General features: G+C 40.9%; 1 protein-coding gene across 9 annotated transcripts in view; it reads left to right on the top strand.

Moving 5' to 3' along the window:
- Positions 1–23699, top strand: part of LDB2 (LIM domain binding 2) — a 206628-nt gene that overhangs the window by 18667 nt on the left and 164262 nt on the right. The window lies entirely within an intron of this gene.

The following is a 23699-nucleotide window of genomic DNA, read 5'->3' as shown; positions in this document are numbered from 1 at the left end:
AGGAGGCAGTCAGGCTATTATCAGAAGATTCAATTGTTAAAATTTAACCTGTTTTCCAAACCAGCTGTTATAAATTCGTCTGGCTCTTCCAGGCTTTCTGGAAGAGCACCTCAAAGACCGATTTGACCACTTTGGATTTGCAATTACCTGATCTAGGGAGCTTGCTTTGGCAGTGGAAATGGACTAGTTGATCTCTAGAGGTCCCTTCCAGCACCTACAATTCTGTGATGCTGTGGATTTTCCAACTATGATGTTAATTTTATCATAGATTTTTATTTACTTATTTATTTTTAATAATAGCAAAATAACAACCTTATTTTGGTATTACGTTGATAATCATCATCATATAGCCATACTGCAAACATGTATTTAGTGGAGTGGTATCAATCAAGAAACCTGTGTAAGCAGAATGTCCTGGATTGTACATGTTCTCTATGATTCTGTGATACTACTTTTTAATCAGTAATGTGTACTGATAAGAAGGCTGTGTGTTCCACTGTGGAAAACTCAAAATATTTACTCAGATGTCTGTTTGCTTTTATAGTAGCGACCAATCTGGAGCTTTATTTGCAAACTGTGAACAAAAACGAAGCGCTAAATTAGCTGTGAAAATTTCCTTTTTAAAAACAATTTCTTTCTTTTTGGGATATCCTTCCCAAAACTGTTGATTCAGTAAAGGAACTTTTAAAGGAATTTTTAAAGTTTAGGCATCACACATGGTAGCTGTATATACTGTCTAGAGTCATTTTACTTGCAGGAATGCCAAGAAATCTCTGAGGGCTAAAGCAGGCCCTAAAGCAAGCTTTAGCTCTCCTGGCTGCTTGGGCACAGACATGGAGATCCGGTGCCATCACTTGGCCAGCTTGCCTGGGAAGAGAGATCAGCAAAGGGATGGACTGGCATAGACCCTCACGCTGTGTTCCTGGAAACACTGTGAAAAAACAACAACAAAACAAACAACAACAACAACAACAACAGATTAAAACCCAGTGATACTGTGGGCCAGCTAGAAGAGTAAGGAAAATACTGGCAAAGTAACAGCCTTGGTTTTAGAACAAGCCAGAGGCTTTTTTTTCCCACTTCCATTAGGCAGTAATATATGCAGTTTGGAATAGTCAGTTTTAAGGCTCTCCTTCAAATGCTGTGGATCCCTTCATGTAAATCTCAGTTTCTTATTCATAGAGGAATCTTCTCTAGGCCTTAACAGGTGGGTTAAGAAGGATCACTTGTGATGAGCGAAAGAGTAGCTCTCACTTTTTCAGGAAAGTCATTTAGTCGTGAGCATGTACAATTGGCCTTTGTGACCATCACGTATATAAAAAGGCCAGAACAGATACATGACTTGGAATATGTAACTTGACCATTTTCCATGAGCTCTAAATACGGGGAAGAGAAGGTGAAGGGCAGAATCTATAGATATATCTGATATAGTTGTAAAAGGAGAGATTCTGCCTCCTAACATTCATGTAAGAAAATAGCATATAGATGGAAGAAAGCAAAAGGTCAAAAGCTTCAGGGATGGTCTGCAGCCAAAAAGTGGCAATTCTGGTTACTGCCATAGAATAGGCTGTGTGTTCTTAAGTGCAGAATTTCACCAGAAGAAGCAACTGAATAGGTATTCTATAAAAAGTATGCTTTTGAGGTCCTGTGAATTTCTTGCAGTTGAATCCCATATCACTTTAGGAGAGCGTATGCAAAACTGAAATCCAGAAAATTCTCTTGTCACTTCTCCATCCACACTCTCCATCTGATTTTGTCTAAGCCTCTTATTTGAAATTTTAGTTAAAAATAATACTGCCAGCTATACAAAAATAACAAAGTGAGAAACCAGAAATGCTTGCCGGTAGTGCCGTAACTAAAATATAGATATATTTTTAATGATCTGATTTACTTAGCACCATTTATTATGTAACATTCAATTTGCATATCGTTTTCTACCTGGTACCGAAAATCTTATTAATTCAGTTTGGGCTTTTTTGGCCTGTGATTGGCAGACTTCTGGGAGGGGTTTTATTGGACTGACTGACCTGCAGGAGAACTTGTAAGGGTTTCAGGAATGGTTACTAACTGGGAAGAGCGAACTCCCTGTTGGCAGCTTTTATTTGCCTTACAGGGGTTGCATGTCTTGTGTTTAAAATTTGCCAGTGTCTGCACAGCAAAAAGGATTGACAAAATGGTGCGCTGTGTGGTTTCCTTGTCATATTTTAAACACTTGCTTCATTGTGTGGTGTCTGGATTACAAACAAACTCATCACAGCCCCTGCCCTTTTATCGTAATACATGGGCTCAGAGGTCTCAACAGCGATCCATTGAAGGTCATTAGCTCTGACTTGCAAGTTCAGTAGTCTGTTTGCTAATTGATAAAATAAAATTACTAACCAAAGCCTTAAAAGATCATCCTTCCCCTCACTAGCAAATAAATAACTAAATAAATGAAAGAGGTAAAAAGAGCAGACCTGGATGCCTGAGCTGAACTGCCAGACATTATCTGCTTACCATTCTCGAAGATAGAGAGCGAGATGTACAAAGAAACTCAGAAAGAGCATCCGTAGACTGAAAATGTTCTCACATGTCAGTGCTCTCACAGGCTGGCATGTCACAAGAGGTGTTGCAGTTTTGATTTTTAGGGTGTCACGCACTAACACAAGCATGCAAGACTTTAGCATTGCATGAGATTTGAAGAAAATCCGATCCTCTTAGATACGAACATGAAGGAACCAGGGAAATTCTGCTGTTTCTCTTCCATCTGTCCTGCATCTTGCTCACATTCAAAGGGCAACGTTTAGATTGAAAGTTCACACCTCAAACATTCTCTCACATATAAAATCTTTTGAAAGGCTCATTTGGGATGGGGTTGTGTGCTGTGTTCTTACAGACCTTCACCTCTAACATGATCAACCCTTGAGAAGCTCTGCATGCATGCACAGTCTCTTTGGGTAGGCTGCCTGACTTTGTTGCAAGGGTTTTTTCCAGCACAGATTGACACAGTGAAGATAATTTTTGCAGTTGTTTTTTTATTGTACTTGAGATTTTAGAAGCCTCTTTCCTGTACCTCTGCGTTCACCCAACTTCATTGTTTCAGTTGAGATCAGTTGAAATAACGATGAAGTTTGGTGGCTTGACAAATGGAAGAAATGGAGCTCTCAAGGCTACTGGTGAATCTTCAGCACATAAACTCCATGCTTCTTCCTTCTGCCTTTTCTGCCTTTTAGTGCCCCCAAGCAGAGGTCATCAATGGGCTGGCATATCTGTCTTACAGTGAAACAATTTTCTGAGAGACTCTCCTAGCATGCCTGTCACAAGCCTGGTATGAACACTACTTGCCATTGCAACCAAGCACTTCCCAGGTGTCAGAACAATGCTATCTCTCTTCCTTCCCTGCCGCTGATGGAAACAGTTAGTTTGTCCTTTTCTATTAAAGGAATGTCAGTGGGGTCAGAGAGCCAGGATGGTTTACAATAAGGTTTTGTACCTCAGCTGACTGGGTGGACTTTATACCCATTGTTGTTTTCTTCCTGCTTGGTGGTAGCTCCTTGCTTGCCAGCTTCCCTTTGCAGTCATTGGCACAGCTTAGAAAGGAAAAAGGAAAGGAAGGCCACAAGTGGCCGACTGCAGGCATGGGGTTGGGGAGAGGTGAGAAGTTGCATGAAGCAGACTGATAAGGAAGAGGTTTGATGACACAGTCTGATAGAGGAGCTGAAAAAAACTGTAAGCAGATCTGTTGAGAAGTATTTATTGCCTCACTAAGAGGTCATGCAGTTTTCTCTTAAAGCCCCGTGGGGATGGGCCATAGTGAGGAGAACTATGTGAAAAGCCTAAAAGCAAGGAAGGGCAGTTGGTGCTGTGCCACAGACCATCAGAGATAATCATATATGGAGCTTTGAGGGCAAACGTATGTGCTGGGTGTTACAGCTGGGAGCAGGCTGCAGTTTCTGCTGCAACTGGGGGCTCATGAGGAACTCCTCCCAAAGGCAATGACCTTAGCAGGGTCCTTTTAACAGACAGGTCATGCTGCCAGCAGGCAACTCCAATAACATTGTTGAAAATAAATAAATAAACCCACTAATGATAATTTTCTCCTGGCTGAAGGTTTCATTTATTTATTGAGCTCCAAAACATTTAGCAGGGAACTATACTCTTTGCAAGGCAGATATGAGGGATTTCATCCCCAACCCCTCTAGATGGGCTTGATGGCAGTAGGGAATCATCAGCAGGAGAGGATGGTGCTGGCAGCATGCGAAATGCATGCTGATATTTCCATGTGGCATATGCCCACCTCAGCCTTCTGTACAGGCAGCAGCAATGGCATGGGCTGGTGCACCATCCCAGCATTAGTCATGATGTTTCCACATTGTTCACCTACGAGCAGAAATTCTGCAGGATTCTCGACAGAGAGAGCATTTACAGTGCAAATAGCAGCCAGCACCGTCTTGTTGCTGGAATAGGAAGCAGCAGAGAACTGACACTACCAAGGGCCAAAGTGTGCTATTGTGTTAAATGCGTTAGAGTTAGGGTTGCTCCGTCATGCATAACCACTTTACCAAGATACCTATCTGTGAGAGCTTTGCCTTCTCAGTTTCTGTAGTTCAGGATTTCCTTATTTCTTTTTGGAATGAATGTTGCCTGTCCTCTGAGATCTCTTCCTTCCCCTCATTTCTTCATTTATTTTCAATTCTTCCTTGGTTTTTCTCATCTTTGGTTTGCAGAAGCTGACGTCTGTTGTAGATGCCAGTGCACAGGATGCCCAGCGGTAGCTGGTGATTGATTGGTCCTTTGCTGACCCCATGTTGTCTTTCTACATCCCCTTCCCTTTCCGTGTTTCGTTTCTGTTTCCTCTTGACTACGCAGTAGCTTCCAAACTGGATGTATTTAGCACCGCTTTGTTTTTAAAAATACTTCAAATTTACATGCGTAGGGAGTTTTGGAAAGGAAAAGATGGTGGTTGAAGGCTTTTGTGTACCTCTTATTTTCTGCTGGAGTTTGAATTTCCTTGAATTCCCATAGGAAAGAGAATGACTTCCACAAGGAACACCTTTGACAGATGAACTGGGAGTTGGATCTTGGGGACTTGCACACTCATGATGTGCATTCAGCAGTCACAATATCTCCTGTAATCTCCCGTGTCTTGCAATTCAGATGTATTTATTCAGAGTGCGAAAAAACCGCATAGTTCAGTATCACAGGAGCTATCCACCTCTTAATGGGCTTTTAAAGTTGCCATGCAATGAAAAACTTTCCTTCTTGTAGCTGCTGCTGCAATGCTTTTGTCTCTCACCTTCCCTGAGAGCTGTGCTGTTTAAGAGGGCTCTGCACAGCTTACATTAGAGATACTTTTCAGTAGATACCTTCAGTGTCAGTTTTGTATGCTAGACTTTACTCTCTTCTCCCATTTTCTATTCGATTTTGGATTTGGTTCATATCCTTGTTCTTCCATAAAGTGTAGCCAGAATATCAGATGCAATTCTTTCCACATCACTCCCTGTGACTCTAACTGGTTGGCTGGCAAAATCCTTCATCTGACAATCATTTGCGATTGTTTGGTTTATGCTATACAAATCTCTATAAACAATTTCCACAAACCCGAGGTTTGGATGTTTGCTACATATTCTGTTGGAAGTCTGCACTGTTCAAACTTGAAACTCTCGTGCTGATGAGATGCCCCGGGAATACAAAGGTTTTAAGCCAACCCATCTCTGCCTCTGTATGTCCAAGTGATAGCATGAAAGGAATGGAAAGCTGATTTATACAGCTGGAAAAAGATTTACCGTTGTATAGAAATCTGTGTGTGGCTGTGGTAGCAGAGAATTGGTGCAGGAGTGTGCTCTAGCTGTGAGGGGCAATGGCCAGCCAAGTTCTGTGGTGTTTTGGGGAAAACTAAAAGAGCAGAAAAAGAGGTGTCTCCTGACCACTGTTCTCACGTGGCAGAAAGGCACTTTGCATGAGACTTGTTGACTGAGGTGCTATCCTGATCCTTTTGGACTGGGAAAGCAAGAATAGAAGTACCAAGAATTTATCTCAGATCTGTTAGAAGCAATTACTTGCAATCCTCAGTAACACAATGTAGACAGCTTTTTCTCCATATCTACATATTAGCTTTGGCTTAATAGATCAGGAGGATGTTCCAGAAAATAGCTCTCATGCTGTAATAATTTCAACAAATGTTTATTTACGTTCCAGGAATTGAGTGCAGGCTGAAGCTCACTCAAATACTAAATATCATTCCCTTACACATGCACTTATATTTTCTAGAATCTATGATATTTATTAGCAAGTGTATTTAAAATAACACTACACAGAAATGCTATTCCAGGCTTTTTGTCTTGGGCACAGTCCAGCTTAACCCTTCTCTCCCACGCCATTCCCACGGGACTTCCTCTCTTGAGAGCTATCATAACCTCTGCAAGCATCATGGTAGGCTAGCCAGCTCCCCAGCAGTTCCTAGAATCCTCGAACTGTAGGCTATCCTGAGTTGGAAGGAACCCACAAAGATCATCAAACCTGACTCCTGGCTCCACACAGGACCACCCAAAACTCAAATCCTATATCTGGGAGCTTTGTCCAAACACTCCTTGAACTCCAGTGGCCCAGGGCCATGACCACTCAGTATTTTCCATGTGGAACACCACCTGTTAATATAGGTGTGGGAATAGGAAGAAAAACCACTCCTGCTGGCCTGTGACAGTAAATAATGTTCTGTTAGTTTTAAAATTAGTCTCCTAAAACATACAAAGAATGGAGGAAAAATCTGGGTATACGGCTATTAAACACGCTTGTATTAGTCTGCATCAACAGAGCTGATAAATGCTGATGTTATGCTTGTATTATTAAATAGAGAATGTGTACAACCTATTAAGAAAAGGAAAGGACTTGCCGCTCAGGAGAAGTCAGAATTCAGCTTCCACCTTCAGGACTGAATTTCACTTTTAGGAGTCGGAGGGCTTAGACAAGGTGAGGGCTGACCCTGTGTATTCCAGACCTGCAGGACATGAGATAAAATACAACAGCACAATTTTGTCAGTCTAGTTAGCAGTTGCTATAATGTGCCTTACCTTGAATTTGTGTTGGGCTAACAGTAAGCAGGCTGAATGGCAGCAACTATTTTGGTCTGAGCCTTAGATCATACAACAGGAGTGGTCTGTGTTTAGTGACAGGGTTGAAAACAGGGTTTCCTAAGGGCATTTCTTACAGTTGTTCTGCTGTAAGACCTCTCTGAGAAAGATTCCTCAATACTATGGTGAACAGAGGTTAGTTTAAAACGAAAATAAAGAACATCTGTATGAAAAGGTAACATTATCCATTAGATAAAAAGCACAGCTTTCGAGCCTGGGGAAAGAATAAACACGTCTGATCGTCCTTGTTGCTCTCATGGCCCTATTTTTCAATCTTCAGATTCATTCTGAGATTTCCAGTCCATAAGTGATTTTTACAAGGCTAAATGGTATCTCCCCAAATATATTTTTCTTGCATTACTCATACAGTGAAAGCACAGTTCATTCTTCCTTCATCTGCCTTTGCTATATCCTTCCTTCACATGAGAAAAAATGGAGGATGTGGCATAGCATTGCCCATGTGATCCTTCCATGGCCCTGTGTTTGTTAAGCAATCCAATGAAAAAGCAGGAGGCTGTGGTGTTATGTACAATGTCTTCTCTGAGGCATTCCTGCTTTAGTCTCAAGCTTGTTGATAGAGACAGGGAGATGCCAGGACTGGAGGTCTGTTCCACTCCACACCACCCTCTTCTTTGCTTTCACCCTCCTCTGCTGGGTTGCCTTTGGATCGTGCCAGTTGGTTTTGTTAGTGTATTCTCTTGTTTTGTTTTGTTTTGTTTTGAATCAGGCTAGTTTCATTTAAAGCGTGTAATACCGATTTAGCAACGTAAGAATCGACAGTCAGATTCAAATATCTTGGCCATAATGTTCATACTGCACTGAAATATTGAATCTGTTCTCACTAACGAGGCAGTTTTTCACACATCGAAGGAATATGTCTAATGTTGGATCTGTTATATTCTTGAGGAGTGTTGGATCTCTCTCCTCTCCAAGCAGCAGTCCTCATCATTGCAGTTCAACAGTAAAATCTTGAAACAGTATTGAATCAGATGGCTTCTTTCCATGCTTTAGTCTCATAAAATGCTGGAAACAAAGCTCAATTGGTCCCTCGAGCCTGAAATGATAATTCATCAATGCTGCTAAAAGAGAATGTATCTTAAAGTGCTAGCATAATTTCTTAGCATTCTGTGTCCACTGCAGATGTTACTGGGAGGAAAAAACAAAAACAAAGAGCCCAAAATAAGTATATATAATATGCACTGCCTAATTCTTCCCTTTATCATTTCAGGTTTACTGTATGGCACTGTCCATGCCTCTGCAGAGAGCTTGTTTAAAACCAACATGCCTATTAGGTTTCCTTAAACCCTGTTTATACGCCCTCCTGGACCTCTGCAGGAGGAATTGAATTCACTGATAAATACTTCAGCTATTTTCTAGCTAAATGGTGGAATTCTGTCCTTCAGTAAAGCTGAGGTAATAACACAAATCTTGGCTAAAATGTGGGGTAGTTGGTACTTACAGATACCAGGTGGAAAAAAAAAAAATAAGACTATGTAAAATAGAATTTCTGGTGAGAAAACAAACAGTGCTGTACCAGAACCATTTAAAATGCAACCTTACTGGGTGATTAACATTTTCCTTTTCGTAGTGTTAACGGTGCTGTGTTTCACATGCGTGCTGATGCAGTTTTCACAGTCAGTAAATAGTACATCGACTCCTGTATGGAAAGAGGATGTTGCAGAAATAATTATGACATGATGCGATAACCCCTTCTTAAAAATAATTTTAAAAAAAAGAAGGAAAGAAAGCAGAGCAGAACAATACTGCAGTGTTCTGGCCATCAGGAAACAGCGACAATGCTCCCACCTTTTTCCTGTGACTTACCCAGAGTTCCTTCCAGGCGACACAGATAACTGATAATGCTGTGGACTGAATCCTGTGCCAAATGAAAATGAAGTAAGTTGGTTGTTGGTTTTTTTTTTGTTAAATTTATATCTGATTAAAAATGGATCTAAGCAACACCCTTTCCATGCAGCTTTACGGCTCTTCTGGATAAAATACTTCTTCGCGACTTGATGCATCATTTCCTAGTGAGCCATTTTGGCAGTGGGCAAGCATGAAAAATTATTTTACTTTGTCAATTCATATCACAGAATTTAACTGTGTTTGAATAAGAAGGTTGCTCCTGCTTTTGGAGTAACATTTGTTGGTTCTCAGGGACTTCAGTATTGCTGAAGTGGCTGGATTTGCCAGTGATGCTTCTTGAGGTGCACATGGCATGGTTAAGGTGTCTCACCTCATGGTAGTTCAAGTGCAGATGCAACCTGTGGTTGTCCGTGTGTGTTTTTGGGTGCCCTACACCATGTGCAGACAAGGCTGAGTGCTTTGCCATCTCCCCCTGCACCTTGCAGGTCCACTTTTTGCTAACTGAAGCAGAGCTGCTTCTCTGTCTGCTCTGGTTTGGGGTTTAGATGAAACCATCAGCTCTGCACCCCCAGGAGAGAAGGGGACTTGCTGTCTTGGCTTGGGGTCCATGGGACTCATGCTGGTTCCCATCAGGCTGTACCTGTGTGTCTCTCATTCTCTCTATTCTGGTAGGGAACTTTAATCCCTCATTTTGAGCTCTGTTCACTCAGTTAATTTCCTCAGGCAGTTTGCAGGGTTATTCATCCTTCAGCCTGTACGTAGCAGCCAAGTTTTCTTCTGGCTGCTTACTAATGAAGAGTAAGTCAATTTATCCTCATCAGTTAAATTACAAATACAGTGAAAACAAAGTAAAAATGTCACTGCATAGAGATGGCTTCTCTTTTTTTTCCATTCCGTAAATCCTAGCTTATATAAACTGAGATAAATATTTATCAAAAAGCTGGGCACAGTAATGCTCATTTTCAAACTATTTGGATTAGCTTGTGAGATGGAGCTATTGATAACACAGTTTGGTACCTCTGTGAATAGATTCCTTTTGTACAGTTAGGTCTTCCACCAGGGTTTCAAGCAAATGCCGTGTTCTACTTGAGCTGTGTAAAAAAGGAGCCCATGAACCACCAAAAGATAATAGACATCAAAAGAAGGTTAGTTTTCATTGTATGTGTTGTGCATTAAGGAAATAAATAAAATAAAATAAATAAAATAAAATAAAATAAAATAAAATAAAATAAAATAAAATAAAATAAAATAAAATAAAATAAAATAAAATAAAAAGGAAGAAGAAAATTTTATGCTTGCAGGGCAAACCTTCATCTGAGACCAAAAGTATTTAAAGGGGACAGGATAGAAGAGACTTCCATGCATGGGTCTTCTGTGCACCCAAAACACATGCAGGGCGCTACATGTGCCTCTAGGGTGCCTTTCTCAGAGGGGCTGATCCTGCTCCTGCTGAAATCACTGCCAGGGCTTCCCCATACTTCAAAGAAACGTGCCCTGGAAGCTGTCCTGTCGTTTGATCTCTTTGTGCCATCCCACGTTGCAATTATTGCTTTTGCTGTAGCGAGCACGCAAGCCGGAGGAGTTTGTATGTTTCTTTTCTTTTCTGAAAAAACATAGTGAAGGATTTCAGCCTTTTTTGAAGTTCTTAATAATTAATTGTCAAAAAAGACAACAAAAATAGATGGAACATTAAAGCAAATTTGCAAGTCATTGAAGTAAAGAGCTGCAAATAGAAGCAATGCCTGTATTCTACTTTCAGCTATCACTATAAAACTCATCAAAGTAAACCAGTTTTATTTAGACATCTGGAAAATGTACTTTGACAAACATCCACTTGATGACTGTCAGTGTCTTATAAGGAGACTTTGATATCAAAGATCCTCTGAAACTGTCAGAATAAATCATATATTTTCTTATGACAGAAGAATGTTTCCTAGCTGTGATTTCTATTGTCTGGTTGATATGTTTTTAGTATCTTAATACAAAGGATTATTTTTACAAATGTTTTTGTACCTACTTGTGCAAAATAACATTATATTAAGAAGATGTCTTCAGAAGTTAAGCAAAGTAGAAAAGTAGGCTCTGTATTCGTGCTCCTCCCAGCACTCTTAATTGTTCTGTTCCTGAGGTTAATGGATAGCAACTTTAAGACTTTGTAGTTGCAGTAGACCCATAGAGTTTAGGTAATCTGCCAGAAAACCTTTTCAAACAGATGAAGAGAATGAATCATGTGCTTTGCATGGTATTGTTTTCTTGCATTTATGCTAGTGAAATACATAGGAACAGGGCAAAATACGATTAGTTGATTCTGTTACAAATTCTACCCTTTCTAGGAATGGCTTTTCATCAGATGTATGCAGCCTGCCTCATTTTAGATACAAAGAAGATAATTAGTCACTGAACAGCTTAAGGCTGTAGGCATGATTTTTTTTCTAAATAATTATATATATTTTTATTCCAGAAAGAAGGTGTTGCCTCACAGTGCTGCTGGAGGTACTGAATACATTAAAAGGGAAGATGAGAGGAATGCCTTGTGGGGACTTCTTGTAAACATGCAGCATGACTGCTTTTCTTTGGGAAAGGCATTTCTGCAACATTCTGTGCAGGGCTGTAGTGCCATATTAAATTGAAAATGCTATGAAAGCCTTAACTATTTAATTCTCGTAATCCATCTGCAAGCACTAAGTGATTAGTTGCAGTTTATCCTGGTGTGGAACATGCATAAGGGCCTGCAAGGTCCTGCTGGGGATGGCTGTGGCACACGTTCTGCCCATGCTCTCTGTTGTTGAGGAACTCTGCAAGAGTTCAGCAGTTGATTCTGCTTGGAGAATTAATTGACAGTGGTGGCTTGATGGCTGCAAGCATGCTCACACTGCTTCATTTTAAGCACCAAATTTGGTGTAGTTCTCTGATTTATCAGTACGGATGGGAGGCTTCTCACGCAGGTGAATTGGAGCAAGAGGCAAACTGAGGTTTAGATTAACAGACACATCTCTAGACTGCTTTTCAGCCTCCCTTGGATAGTCTGTCTGCTCCTCTGCTTGGGAAGTATTTGATAAAATGTAGGTTTCTGCACATACCCTTTTCTGGTACCGAAAAGACACGGTGGCATATCTCAACATCCCTGCCTTGGGAGAATTCTTTGCTTGCAGAGGGGCATTTTACAGGCAGATAAAAGGAATCCAAAAATCTTGAAACAGTTTGTTTTAGGAAGACAGGCTCCCTTGGTGTGGATATCCTGTATGGAGTCAGGAAGGTATAGGAGGGGACAGGAGATGCTGTGTTTGCAGTGGCTGTAGATCTAGAAATGGATAACGGGGAGGGAAAGGGGGAGCTAATCGCTCCATCTCACATTTAGGCTATTTTTTCTCTAAGAAATACCATTCATCCAGTATTGTAAAATGGTTCTCCTGAGGAAATGGGGTATTTTCAAGTTTGTTTTGTTTGCTGCAGAGCTCCAGAAAGTTGGGGCGGCTTTATCACAAAATGAAGTGACCGTATTATTTCATTATTTACCTGCTAGATCGCTAAACAAGGATTCAGTTCATTTCTGAAACACCGAGCTATTTCAGAACGATTGCTCATGATACAGGTAATTACATCTTACAGCTTCCTTGTTGAAGAATGGCTGTTGAGGTAATCACAGATATCAGCCTCCTGGAACACAGCATTGATGTCACCTGCACATGTTCAGATGTAAATACTGGTAACGGTTATGGCGTTGCAAGTTAAAAGGGGGTGATTTCTGGTTTTCTTAGATAGCTTTTTTGAGTATTCTTTCATGTTTTCGATCAACTTCAGTCAGTGGTTCAGTGCAACCAACTTCAGCTTGGCTTCTGAACTAAAGGATAGCTTCCCAGGTCCCTGCTGTTACTTACTACGTATGGATTCTTAGAGGTCTGCTGAATGCTTAGAATTGTTTAAGTAAATAGGAAGGAGTCATCATAACCTTAGATTTTACTGAAACGTGGCAAAGCATTTTTAGCAAGGAACTATGGAATCGCTGCAAATAAGTGTATGCAGCTGAAGTACATCCTGCAAAGCAATATCACTAACTGCTTTGACTAGATGGAAAAGTTTCTAAAGGTGAAGTTCTACAGAAATACCTCATTTCCTTGTGATAGTTGGGTCCTGATGCATATTCGCTGGTGTGTTTCCATGACTGTCTGTGCTTGAGTTCACTCCTTGCATTCAGTCAAGGAGTTCCTCTTGTCTTTGGCTCAGTCACTTCCTTGACCAAGGGATGGTGGTCTTCCTCCTTACCTGCATATTCCTTCCCGGTCTCCTCTGATTGTTTTTTTCTCTGAACATGGGAGACAGAGAGCTGGTTTCCTTTCGTATTTATATTATTTGTTCTTTCCTCCAGAAATGATCCTCATTTGCTTGTTTCGGCAAATGATTTCTGAGAAGGGATCTGTGAGCGAGGTTGCTGGCATTATATTAGCTTCCTCTAACTCCTGTCTTCTCCCTCTGTCCCCCTCCCAACAAAGTCACCTCCCGTCCCTGCTTTTCCTCTTCTTGAATATTCCCCCTTTGATTTGCTTTGCATGCGCTGTTTAGTTGTTATGCCTGATTATTTCTTTTTGTGGTTCTTTCAGTTACATTTTTTTCTGCCATCAACTTGGTGCTTTTCTAAGCTAGGCCAAGAAAGTGAAATAAGTTGCACCTACCCCTGTTTAGCCACGCAGAGACTTAAAATGTTCAAGTTTCTGTCTGTGATTTGTCAGCCTGTTACCAACTCTCTTTCCGTACTAACAGCCTTTCGAAATTCCAGTTCTGGGAGACTTGTTTCCTCCCTTTATGTTTGATTCCTGGGAGATCGGCCGAATTAGGCAGAATAAAATCTTGGCTTTACTGCACGCTCTTTGCTACAGAGAAGTGCCCACACTTTTCATCTCCGTGACTCATATCATACAAAATTAGTGCCTGCGGAGCTCTAAGATCAGGGAGAAGCTGCAGTTCCCGTAAACATTCTTAGCAGCCATAAGCCACTGCTGTCCCTGAAGATGGTGACTCTTTTTTTTTGGGCTTGTTTTTCTTATGCCAGAAGAAGCGTTTGTGTAACTTTCCAAATGGGAGAAAGATGACAGGTAAAACAAACGGGGAATAGAGAAAGCCGGGATTGATAGTTCGATGTCAGACTTTTTTATTATTATTCAATTTGATCCTTCTTTTAAGGAATTTCCTTTCTTTTTCCTTTCCATCTTTTATTGAGTGCCGTGATGATGGAGAATGCTTCAATCCCCTGTTAGTAACAAAAGCTACTATCTTACAAGAATTTTCTATTGAAAACAGTTTTGATCTCAAGTGGAAAACGAGAAGCTTGACATGCTCAAAGCATGACGTCAGCAGCTATTCCTAAGTATTTTAAAACAGAGGATAGAAGTTAACTTAGATTTTTACATCTCAGCCCAAACTGGTCTCCTTATTTGAGTGAACTTTCAGTTCACTCCGTTACAGTTTCTAATAACTGTAAATCTGATCTGAGTCCTTGTACTAAGTGACTGTCATCCAGAAAATGGAAACTTTACAGTCAGTGCAACTAGAAATATTTAGGAGTCCAAAGAGGTACATTTCCAGTTTTTGATTGAGCAATATGTATATACATATGTATAGCCCACTCCTGGACATAGTTAACAGCATGATCTGATGCTACGTTAAAGAACAAAACAACCCAGTAGAACAAAGAGTGTAATCAGCTTGTAATAATCGGAAAGAAATCATCTGAGAAAGCTGAGGTGACCATATTGCATTCAAATTTGCATAATTCTGCCTATTTTAGAACTACGACATAAGATAAATTTACATTTATCAGCACAGAGTTCTGAGTTCAGTCATATGTTTAACACTTGAGACAATGCGTAGCGCTCTCCTTTGTTTAGTGATGTTTGCCTGAAGATTTAAGCATGCTCCTAAATGCTAATGCAAGAGCTAGTTATACTTGAGTTGAATGTTAAACGTGTTTGATGGCACATATTTGTGAAATAAAATTCATGTTAACTTTCCTGTGTACTTGCTTTGCCATGTTGTGTCTGAAGTACATCTTACAGGTTCTAGGGGTAGAGAAGAGCAAGACAAAATTACTCAGGCTGGACAGTGTTGTTTGAAATTCAGTGCTATGTAGGACTGAAGATCTCCATCACTCCTCCTTTCCCACTGGGACAAACTAAGGCTAAACACATGGGGATGCCCAGGTTAGCTCTGTCCCACCTGGAAGCAACCCCACCTGCAGCTTATCCAGAATAAATGGGTCATGCTTGAGCTCCTGCAGGAGGATCTGTTCACCTTTGCCTCCTCCCTAACTTTCCTCTGACATGAAGATGGCTTCTGTTGGGGGAATCAATTCAGAGAAGTGTGTGACAAGCAGTTCTTTTTGTTGTAAGAATTCACTTTAGTCTACAGGGAAGCATTTTTCTCACTTTGGGACTGTTGGCCCAAACCCTTATCTTATTCACTTGCTTCTCTTTGAATACCATGCTGGTGGTGAAGAAGTTCCTTCATTCTCTTGCTGCCTGTGGGCAAAGGTACCAGAGAACTGTATCCATGTTTACCAGGCAGGACAGAGTTGCACAAGGGCTTGAGGCCACAGGCTGAGCTATGGGGTGCTTTTGCCTAGAAGAGGAAAACTTGGTTTCCAGCCTGGCTGCCAGCACAGCAGCCACCTGAATGGCTTCTGCAAAAATGAGGGATGGAATTCACCTGACCAAATGTGAACATATAGCTTGGCTACCTCGAAGTTACACTTCTAGTCTCTGTTTATAATAACAAGAGAGAAAGTTCTTCTCATAGCAAACAATTTATCTCCTTCTAATATAGACATTTAAAACAGATCAGGTGAATTGCAGTCTCAGAGCATCGCTGTCCCTCCACTGTCTGCAAGGAATTTGTAGAAGCAGAATGTGTATAGATGGATGGCTACACTGGAGGAGCCTGGTTAGTTGAGATAAATCTTAAGGAATTCAATGGATATTTTGAGAACAGCACTTTATAATTCTGTTGCCCGAATTTTCCTTTTGGCATTTAAGTCATTTAGTGGATCTGAGTCATGTCACTCTACAGGATGGGACCTTAGTTTCATGGAGTGTGATGGTATTTTTCATGTCCAAAATTGCAGTATATGTCGCAGAGTCCAGTGGAATTTACAGGAGAAAAAAGGAAGGAAGGAAGGAAGGAAGGAAGGAAGGAAGGAAGGAAGGAAGGAAGGAAGGAAGGAAGGAAGGAAGGAAGGAAGGAAGGAAGGAAGGAAGGAAGGAAGGAAGGAAGGAAGGAAGGAAGGAAGGAAGGAAGGAAGGAAGGAAGGAAGGAAGGAAGGAAGGAAGGAAGGAAGGAAGGAAGGAAGGAAGGAAGGAAGGAAGGAAGGAAGGAAGGAAGGAAGGAAGGAAGGAAGGAAGGAAGGAAAAAATAGTAGCACAGAAGAGATATAAAATGGCAGAGTATAATTGTCTGCTGACTTAAACAGTGAGCAGATTTTGTTTTGTGCAAGTCCTTGTCAACCTGAGCAATTTTTCATATCGTTAAGGTGTGTATGTTATTTAGATTGGGGAAAAAATGCACACAGATCAGTAGACTTGTAGCCACAAAGCTGGGGTAATATTTGCAGTGTCTATCAAGTCATTATTTCTTTTGAAATACTGCAGCTTGATCTTGTGAATTACAAAAACAATTTTGTTTTCAGACTGGGAAAATAATGGCTGATCATAGTGCACAAGCCTTCCCACCAGCAGAAATGTGGCAGTAGCACACCAGGAGCAAGCTCTTCCCTTACAAGCTGCTGAGCTGCTGCCACACTGGGTCATAAGGAGGCGTACATAGAGAAAAGGGGGAAAAAATAAGGAAAGAGGAAAAATAACTGCCTGTTATCCAAACAGCTTGGCTGTAACTCTGAAACTAAAGGTGTGGTGAACAGAAGTTACTGTGCCATTTTCTTAAATAATATTTGAATTTACTTCTGGCTTTATTTGCTTGTTATAGACCTCTTAAAGAAATTATGTTTCTGCCCGAGAAGGAATGAATTTTCACTGGAGCAGATCTAACTGATGCTAATTTGGCTGCAGAAAGGAAAACATAAAACATCTCACTGTTAAAAACATCCCCGTATCCATGTAAAAGGTGTGATGGTGGGGTTGGTCCTGTGCAACTGTGTGTCGGTGACTGCTGCCTATCAGTAAGCATTACACAGAGCCAAATAGGAGTGGTGATTAGAGATCTCTCTCTTCTCCATGGATTATCAAAAGGCTTTGTTGAAGTGGAGATTATCACTTGTTTTGTGATATGTGATGGCATTGTTGCGATATGGCATCATCGGCGTCATTCGCAAATTCAGAACTTAGGTTTAAAATCAGCATCTTTATTTTTCATTGAAACAGTAATGGCTCAGTAAAACCGGGCTGGCAGTTTTAAAAGAGACAGATAGCCATTATTACAAATATCTGAATAAAATGGATTTACGATCAACTGATCAGATTTCAGTATTCTGTATGTGTTTGTCAGAGACTCCAGGACTGCAGTCCTCTTGAATCCAACAAGAGTCCCTCTATTAGGGCTGTAGTATTAATTGTATTGAATCAACAGGTAAAACATATGGTCATTCAATTAATTAAACCTCAAGAATTAATTCTCCCTGTATTTGAGTCATTGTTTTGGGAAAGAATAACAGAAAAGTTCAGTTTGTTATTGGGAGTTGGTCCTGTGTAGTGGCTTTGTTTTATCTTTTCTTTTTTTAATTATTATTTTCTAAGCTTCACAGAGAGATTTGATTCTGATTTTGTTAATGCTCAGCCTATTCAGAAGGGTAAAATTACCGGGGTGAGCTTTATTGCTGTAATGGAGGTCTTGAGAAATTGAAATTGAGAAGCATTCTAATGCATCTCTGTAGAATATTATCTGCCTCGCTGCCGAATGCTTTGCTACCTTGTGCAGAACATGGCACTTAAGTGGCTTTTGGGGCTTGATGCGTTTATGCAAGTGTTTTTCCTTTCTGTCTCCTAACACAACAAAAAGGCACTTGAAGCCTCTTCTTGGAGCTTATTTTTATTGTTAGCTTAAATGCAGAGAGACTAACGTCCAGCACAGTGCGCCTGTAGGTGTTTTTTTCTAATGCAGACCTTTTGATGATTTTCAGCGAGAAATTCTCTTGCTGATTAATTGTTGAAATGAAGGTTTGTAAAAATCTATTGTTGTAGATGGAGTCAAGATTAAATTAAACAAAATTAATTTTGCGACTTGTTGTAGATGGAAATTGTGTGTAAGCTTATATTAGTCAGTCAGGGAACATAAATTTTATCGTGTGCTTTAGCCAGCCAGTCCTAAGTGCAAATGTTGCACTGCATCTAATGAATAATCTAAGGTATATACTCTGAACAGTTGCAAACTTTGTATGCTGAGATCTGTTCCACGCACTGTTTGTTGAGCAACTCTGAAGAGTAATGGCAATAATAATTATAGGAGCCTGTTTGCAGATGGTTTCTCAAGAAGGAAAAATGGCTAAATGCTCCTGTTAAATTATTCCTTATTTGCCTTGTCATACTGTGTGGTAACAGTTAATAATATAATGCGTTTTAGTAATGGGTTGGGTCGGGGGGTTTTGCTGTATTACTTCCTCTGGCCAGGCCATTCTCTTCCATTAGCCCATTCTCAGTGGCTTCTTTGTTTGTGAATTCCTTCCAATGATTGTAGGCTGAATTCAAGCTCGACTTTCCTGCTCCATCCAAGAGATTAAATAATGCCTCTTTGAGGACACTTTTCCAGTAGATCCTCTAGTGGAGGGTTTGGTTGCTATTTAGTTGAGTCTTGTCCCAAAAGCTTGGTAAAAGCTATGCAGAAACACAAAGCTGGAGGTGGATGTGAATATCCATTGCATGCTTTGCAGAGAATTTCTGAGCTCCTTTTCTGACCTTTCGATGGTATAAAACACTTTAACAAATATTATGATTGAGCTAATCAAATAATCAGATTTAGGATAGTATTAAGTCAGTTTAAAAATACATCAGTTTTGTAGTTCAAATATGAGACTTTACACCTCACTAAGCTTTCCTATTTGTATTTAACTCATCTATTACTTTCTGCCGGAGAAAATATTTAAGGAAGTTGTAGAAAATTGTATCTCCTCTTAGCTGTTTATTACAAGCTGATTGATGTAACATATTACAAATAATGTGATATTCAGGCTTTTTTAAAACTAATACCGTCAGTTTGCACCAGACTTTATAAAAATGCTTAAGACAGAAAGAATATTCAGATACATCCATCTGAAAGCAGAGGAACAATGTGCATTAGGGTGAAGCAAGAGGAATTTTAGTGTATGCAGTGGATACTGCCGCTTGCATAACAATTCCCTTCCCTCCCTTGCTAGTGAATATTCATATTCCTGTAGTAGGGTCCTTTGTATTTACTGTTCTGTGTGAGATGGCATCCAAGCCCTCTAGCGTTTTATCAGAGTAGACATGTCATTTGAAATGTTTTTCTGAGCCTTCTTAAACAGAACAGGCTGAGATGAGCAATATCCTTGTATACCTCTCCTAAAAGTCCTTTAAATGAAAGTGTAATGTTATTGACTCATATACAGCTTCCTTATTCTGTAAAATCAATTACATGGGCTGGACTTTGCATAGGAGCGAAGGAGAGCAGGGTGGAGAGTGTGGTTCTCAGGACGTATTTGTACTCCAGCAAGCAAACTCCAAGAATGATCTGTATTAGAAGAATAGTTTTCAGTATAATAGCTTGCAGGAGAGGAATGTTACACAGAAAGCAAATTATGTATTTTATAGGAAATTCCATTTCAGGGTCCTAGTTACGTTAGTTATAGCTGGAGCTCAAACTTTGCAGTAGCCGTCGCTGCCTGCCTGTAGATGCACAGCCCGTAGCTTTGAGTTATAATTGCTTATAAAATATGTAATCAGTGTGATTCCTGGTAGTCTATCCTGCTCAGCTCCTGTACCCTTGCCTTTAGGGCACCTTCCTTGCTCCATACCTTCCTTCCTACCTCCACTCATACCTGAGCCTTCTTTCCCTCCTGTTACTGCATGCCAGCAACTCCTCACCTTAGCAGGTGAAACAACACCCAAGAGTTACATGCAAGTTTTGGCACTTTATATACGGCTGAATTTGCTTCATTTCTCTAAGGCAGACTGAGAAAAGCAATCCAGACCCAAACCAGAGCAGTGTTGGCCTCCCTGGCTTTGCAGGGCTGCTGGCCACTCTGAGATGGTCAGGCTGCAGCTTTGCAGGCAGAAGTCTGGGCACTCCTGGACCCAGACCCAGGCTTGAGGCATGTGCACAGCAGCCCCAAGTGCTGAGTCTCAGAACAGATGTGAAACCTCCTTCCATACTGAAAGGGAGGAAAACCCACCTGCAAAGCCCTTATCAGCTGGCTCCTTCTTAAGCAGTTAGCTGTAACAATGTTTGTGTGCAAACAGTGCTTTGAAGTGATCAGGCAGCATAATTAAGCAAAACTGTGTTTTCGAAGCACAAAGTGAGTTTCCTCTTTATCCTGGTGGGAAAGGAGGAGGCAGTCCTCAGGCATCCCACTCAAGCAAGTCAGAGGCTCATGTCTTCTGTAGCCACCCTACATCACCCATCTATTCAAGGTGCTTCTTTCCAGCTCACAGTTGGTGCAAACCCTTGGCAGTCCCCAGTGCACTGCGGGGACAGGGAAGGCAAACAGGGAGCTAACGGCTGTTCTGATAGGTTTTGTGTGCTCCTGCTGCTGATGTAAGGTCAGAGAACACATGGGGTGAGAGATGGGCACTGGAAAGTCCATTTTTAATGGTGTGGGAGCTTTCAGGGGGTTTTGAGCACAAAACATTCATCCTGTGCCATGGGGGAAAGCTTTGGAGCTGAGGCAGATCTGAACCATACAGGATCTTATGATGAGATCTTCACCAGGATTCAGAGCTTACAGTGGACCCTGCTGGATAATAGGCCACTTTTCTGTGCTTCCCATGTATATTAATCTTCTTTGGTACAGAAGGGCAGGGTTTTTGTTCTCAGTTTAGAATCCCACAGGTGACTTTTGGGCTCTGTTTGCCCTTCCAGCAGTATGCAGTCAGTATGCTCGGGCTCCAGCATGTCATGTATTTCCTAAGTTGTCATCCAGGGCCCATTTCCTAATAAAACCCCATTGCTATGTGTTTCAGTCAGGACAGAGAACATTCAGAGCAACAAATGGGACCTGACCATCTCATTGCTGATGGATTTCCTTGTCTTTTGAGTATCAGGAGCATGGGCATCCTTTTTGCTGGTGTAGTTGACATACAGGGTTGAAAGGATTGACTTTGCTGTGAGTATTGTCAATAAAGGTAATTTTAACCATTATCTTTCTATAACCTTATCTTAGCTGTTCAGAGTGGCAGGATTACATTTGCTATTTGATTTTATTGCTGTCTCTGTTAATTCAAATCTGATTTTTGACGCTTTATTAAGGTATTCAGCAGCCATTGTATTTTATAAATATAAATGACTTATGATTTGAAACACTTGAGTGGGACGTCATGACTTGTTGTTCTGTATTTTGAAAATCACATTTTCATTATTTTGTCAGGCAAACAAACAAACAAAAATTGCCTCTACCAGCAAATGAACAGAATGATTTACCTGGCTGGCAGCTCTGAGGTTATTGAATGAGCCAGCTGAAATGCTTGCTTTGAGCATTTACACAGGCAGTGCTCCTATCAGAAGTAATCACTCTTAGAAGCACCCTGTCATGGTGTTGTGTTTCTTTTTTCCCCCTCAACACATCAGCAGATATAAGAACTTATTTTAGAGATGTATGTGTAGAGGTGGTGTAAGGATAGGGTATGTTTCAGATGGCACCAGCTGCCTCTGATGCAAGAGGAGGGGAATGCAATTACTTCTGTGGAAGTCTGTACATATTTGCCAGAATTTATAAATGTTTACAAGTAACTGGTCTTCACATAAGCAGGGCCCTCAGGGAGTGCTAGGCCCCCATCTGCTGGAGAGTTTTATGTCAATTCTGGTGATTTTTAGGTTATTTTCCCTGCATTTTTCTCTAAGAATTATCATCACTTGGCTTTCTTATTTAAATTTTGATAGCGCCTGAAGAGGCAAAGGCCTGATTGTTCAAAGTACTCTGCGTACATATGGTGAGAGACAGTTACTCTCCCAACAAGTTTTCTATCTAAACAAACAAGGTTAATGGAGCTGGGGGGAAGCAGTAACTAACTCCTTATTTCACAGAGGAAGCACTAGAAAGTGAGAGGAGCTGAGCACTGAGCCCCAATCCTGACAGACTCGGAAAGGCTCCTAGCGAGGGCAGAAGTTTGCAGAAAACATTTTCAAGTTGAAAACAGTTGGAAACGTACTTCAAGAAAAATAAACATTACAATCTGCTTGTGTAGCCAAGGAGGAGAGGCACAGAGCTTGGCTTCCCAGAGGCTGTAAGGACTCGTAGCTACTCTTTTTACTCTTTGGGAGCTATTCTGTGGCTTCCTCAGTAAGTTTGGTCATTTGGCGTGTGTAATTTACAGCGTTTCCATGTTGTGGTGCTGCGTAGAGCTGTGCCAGTGACTGGAGTCTCACACTGGAACTCACAGAGCAACTCTTAGCTGTGACCAGGCTATGACCGTGAGGTGCTTCATTCCTCAATGGCTGTGAGAACCTTGAGATGTCTGCCTCCCTGTTACTGGGGCAGCTGGGGCAGGTTTGGTCAAGGAGATTTCCAGAAGTGCGATCTCCTAGGATGTGGCTTTTCTTCTAGGCACTGTTAGCTGCAATGGAGAAGAGTGGTGTAGGAGGATGTAACCAGGACACACAGAGCAGTCAGGATGATACAGAATTTTCCTCCTCTGTCCTTTCTTTCTCCCATTGTGAACACTGCAAAAAACAGCAGTGGAAGTTTTCCTGAGACCTCCTTTGTAGCTCCCATGAGCTACACACTGCAGTGTGTTCCAACGGTAGGAACAAGATTAACTGCACACTCGAATTTTGCACACATCTTTAGGGGCATCTGTAATTACGAATGAATAACAGGTTACAGTTAAAAATCAGTATAAAACTGGGAAAAAATGAAACTTGAAGTTGTAAGCAGGTATTTGTCATTAATAGGAAGCTGTTTAAGGAGATGAATCTTACTCTTATCATTTTCCTTCTCTATCATGTAAGAATAAGGGGAAGGGTCCCTCACAGCCTGTACATTCCAGGTTCACAGACCTGAGCTTCCCAAGTTCACATGGCAGATGGAACAGGGCAAAACATCCAGATTTTGGAATTCTTTGTATAATCTGCTTCTTCTCCATGGCACTGATGTCAATCTAGTCTCAAATTGTCTGATCTAGTCCTGTGAAAAATAGTTAAAGTTCATCACAAGGAGTATTTTGAACAGCCCATCAGGGCAATGGATATGGCTACCAGGTTATAACGCTGGGCTGATTTGCAGAGTAAATGAATCATATGCAGGTAGAATCCTACTTACTGCTACAAATCACAATCGCTTTGAAAGTGGCTGGATTCGCCTGGTTCTTCTGAAGTCCTGCTTTTATTTTGTGACCCAGTGTGGTATAGAAAGGATCAAACAATCTCTGTATATTTTTGGGGGGAAAAAGGAGAGAAACTGTACTCAAACCATGAAAGGGTTTTGGTTTCTTCAAAAGAAGAAAGACAGACTTGCTGTAAGTTTGGTAAGCTGCATTTATGATGCTTATGCCTACTGCTTTAGCTTGTAACTGGGAAATGTGCTGTGTTTAAATACCCAGAAGGAGTCTGGAAGAC

This window comes from Excalfactoria chinensis, chromosome 4, assembly GCF_039878825.1.
Source record: "Excalfactoria chinensis isolate bCotChi1 chromosome 4, bCotChi1.hap2, whole genome shotgun sequence".
Classification (NCBI taxonomy): Eukaryota; Metazoa; Chordata; class Aves; order Galliformes; family Phasianidae; genus Excalfactoria; species Excalfactoria chinensis.
The sequence above is the reverse complement of the archived record's forward strand: the minus strand, read 5'-3'. Positions and strand labels throughout refer to the sequence as shown.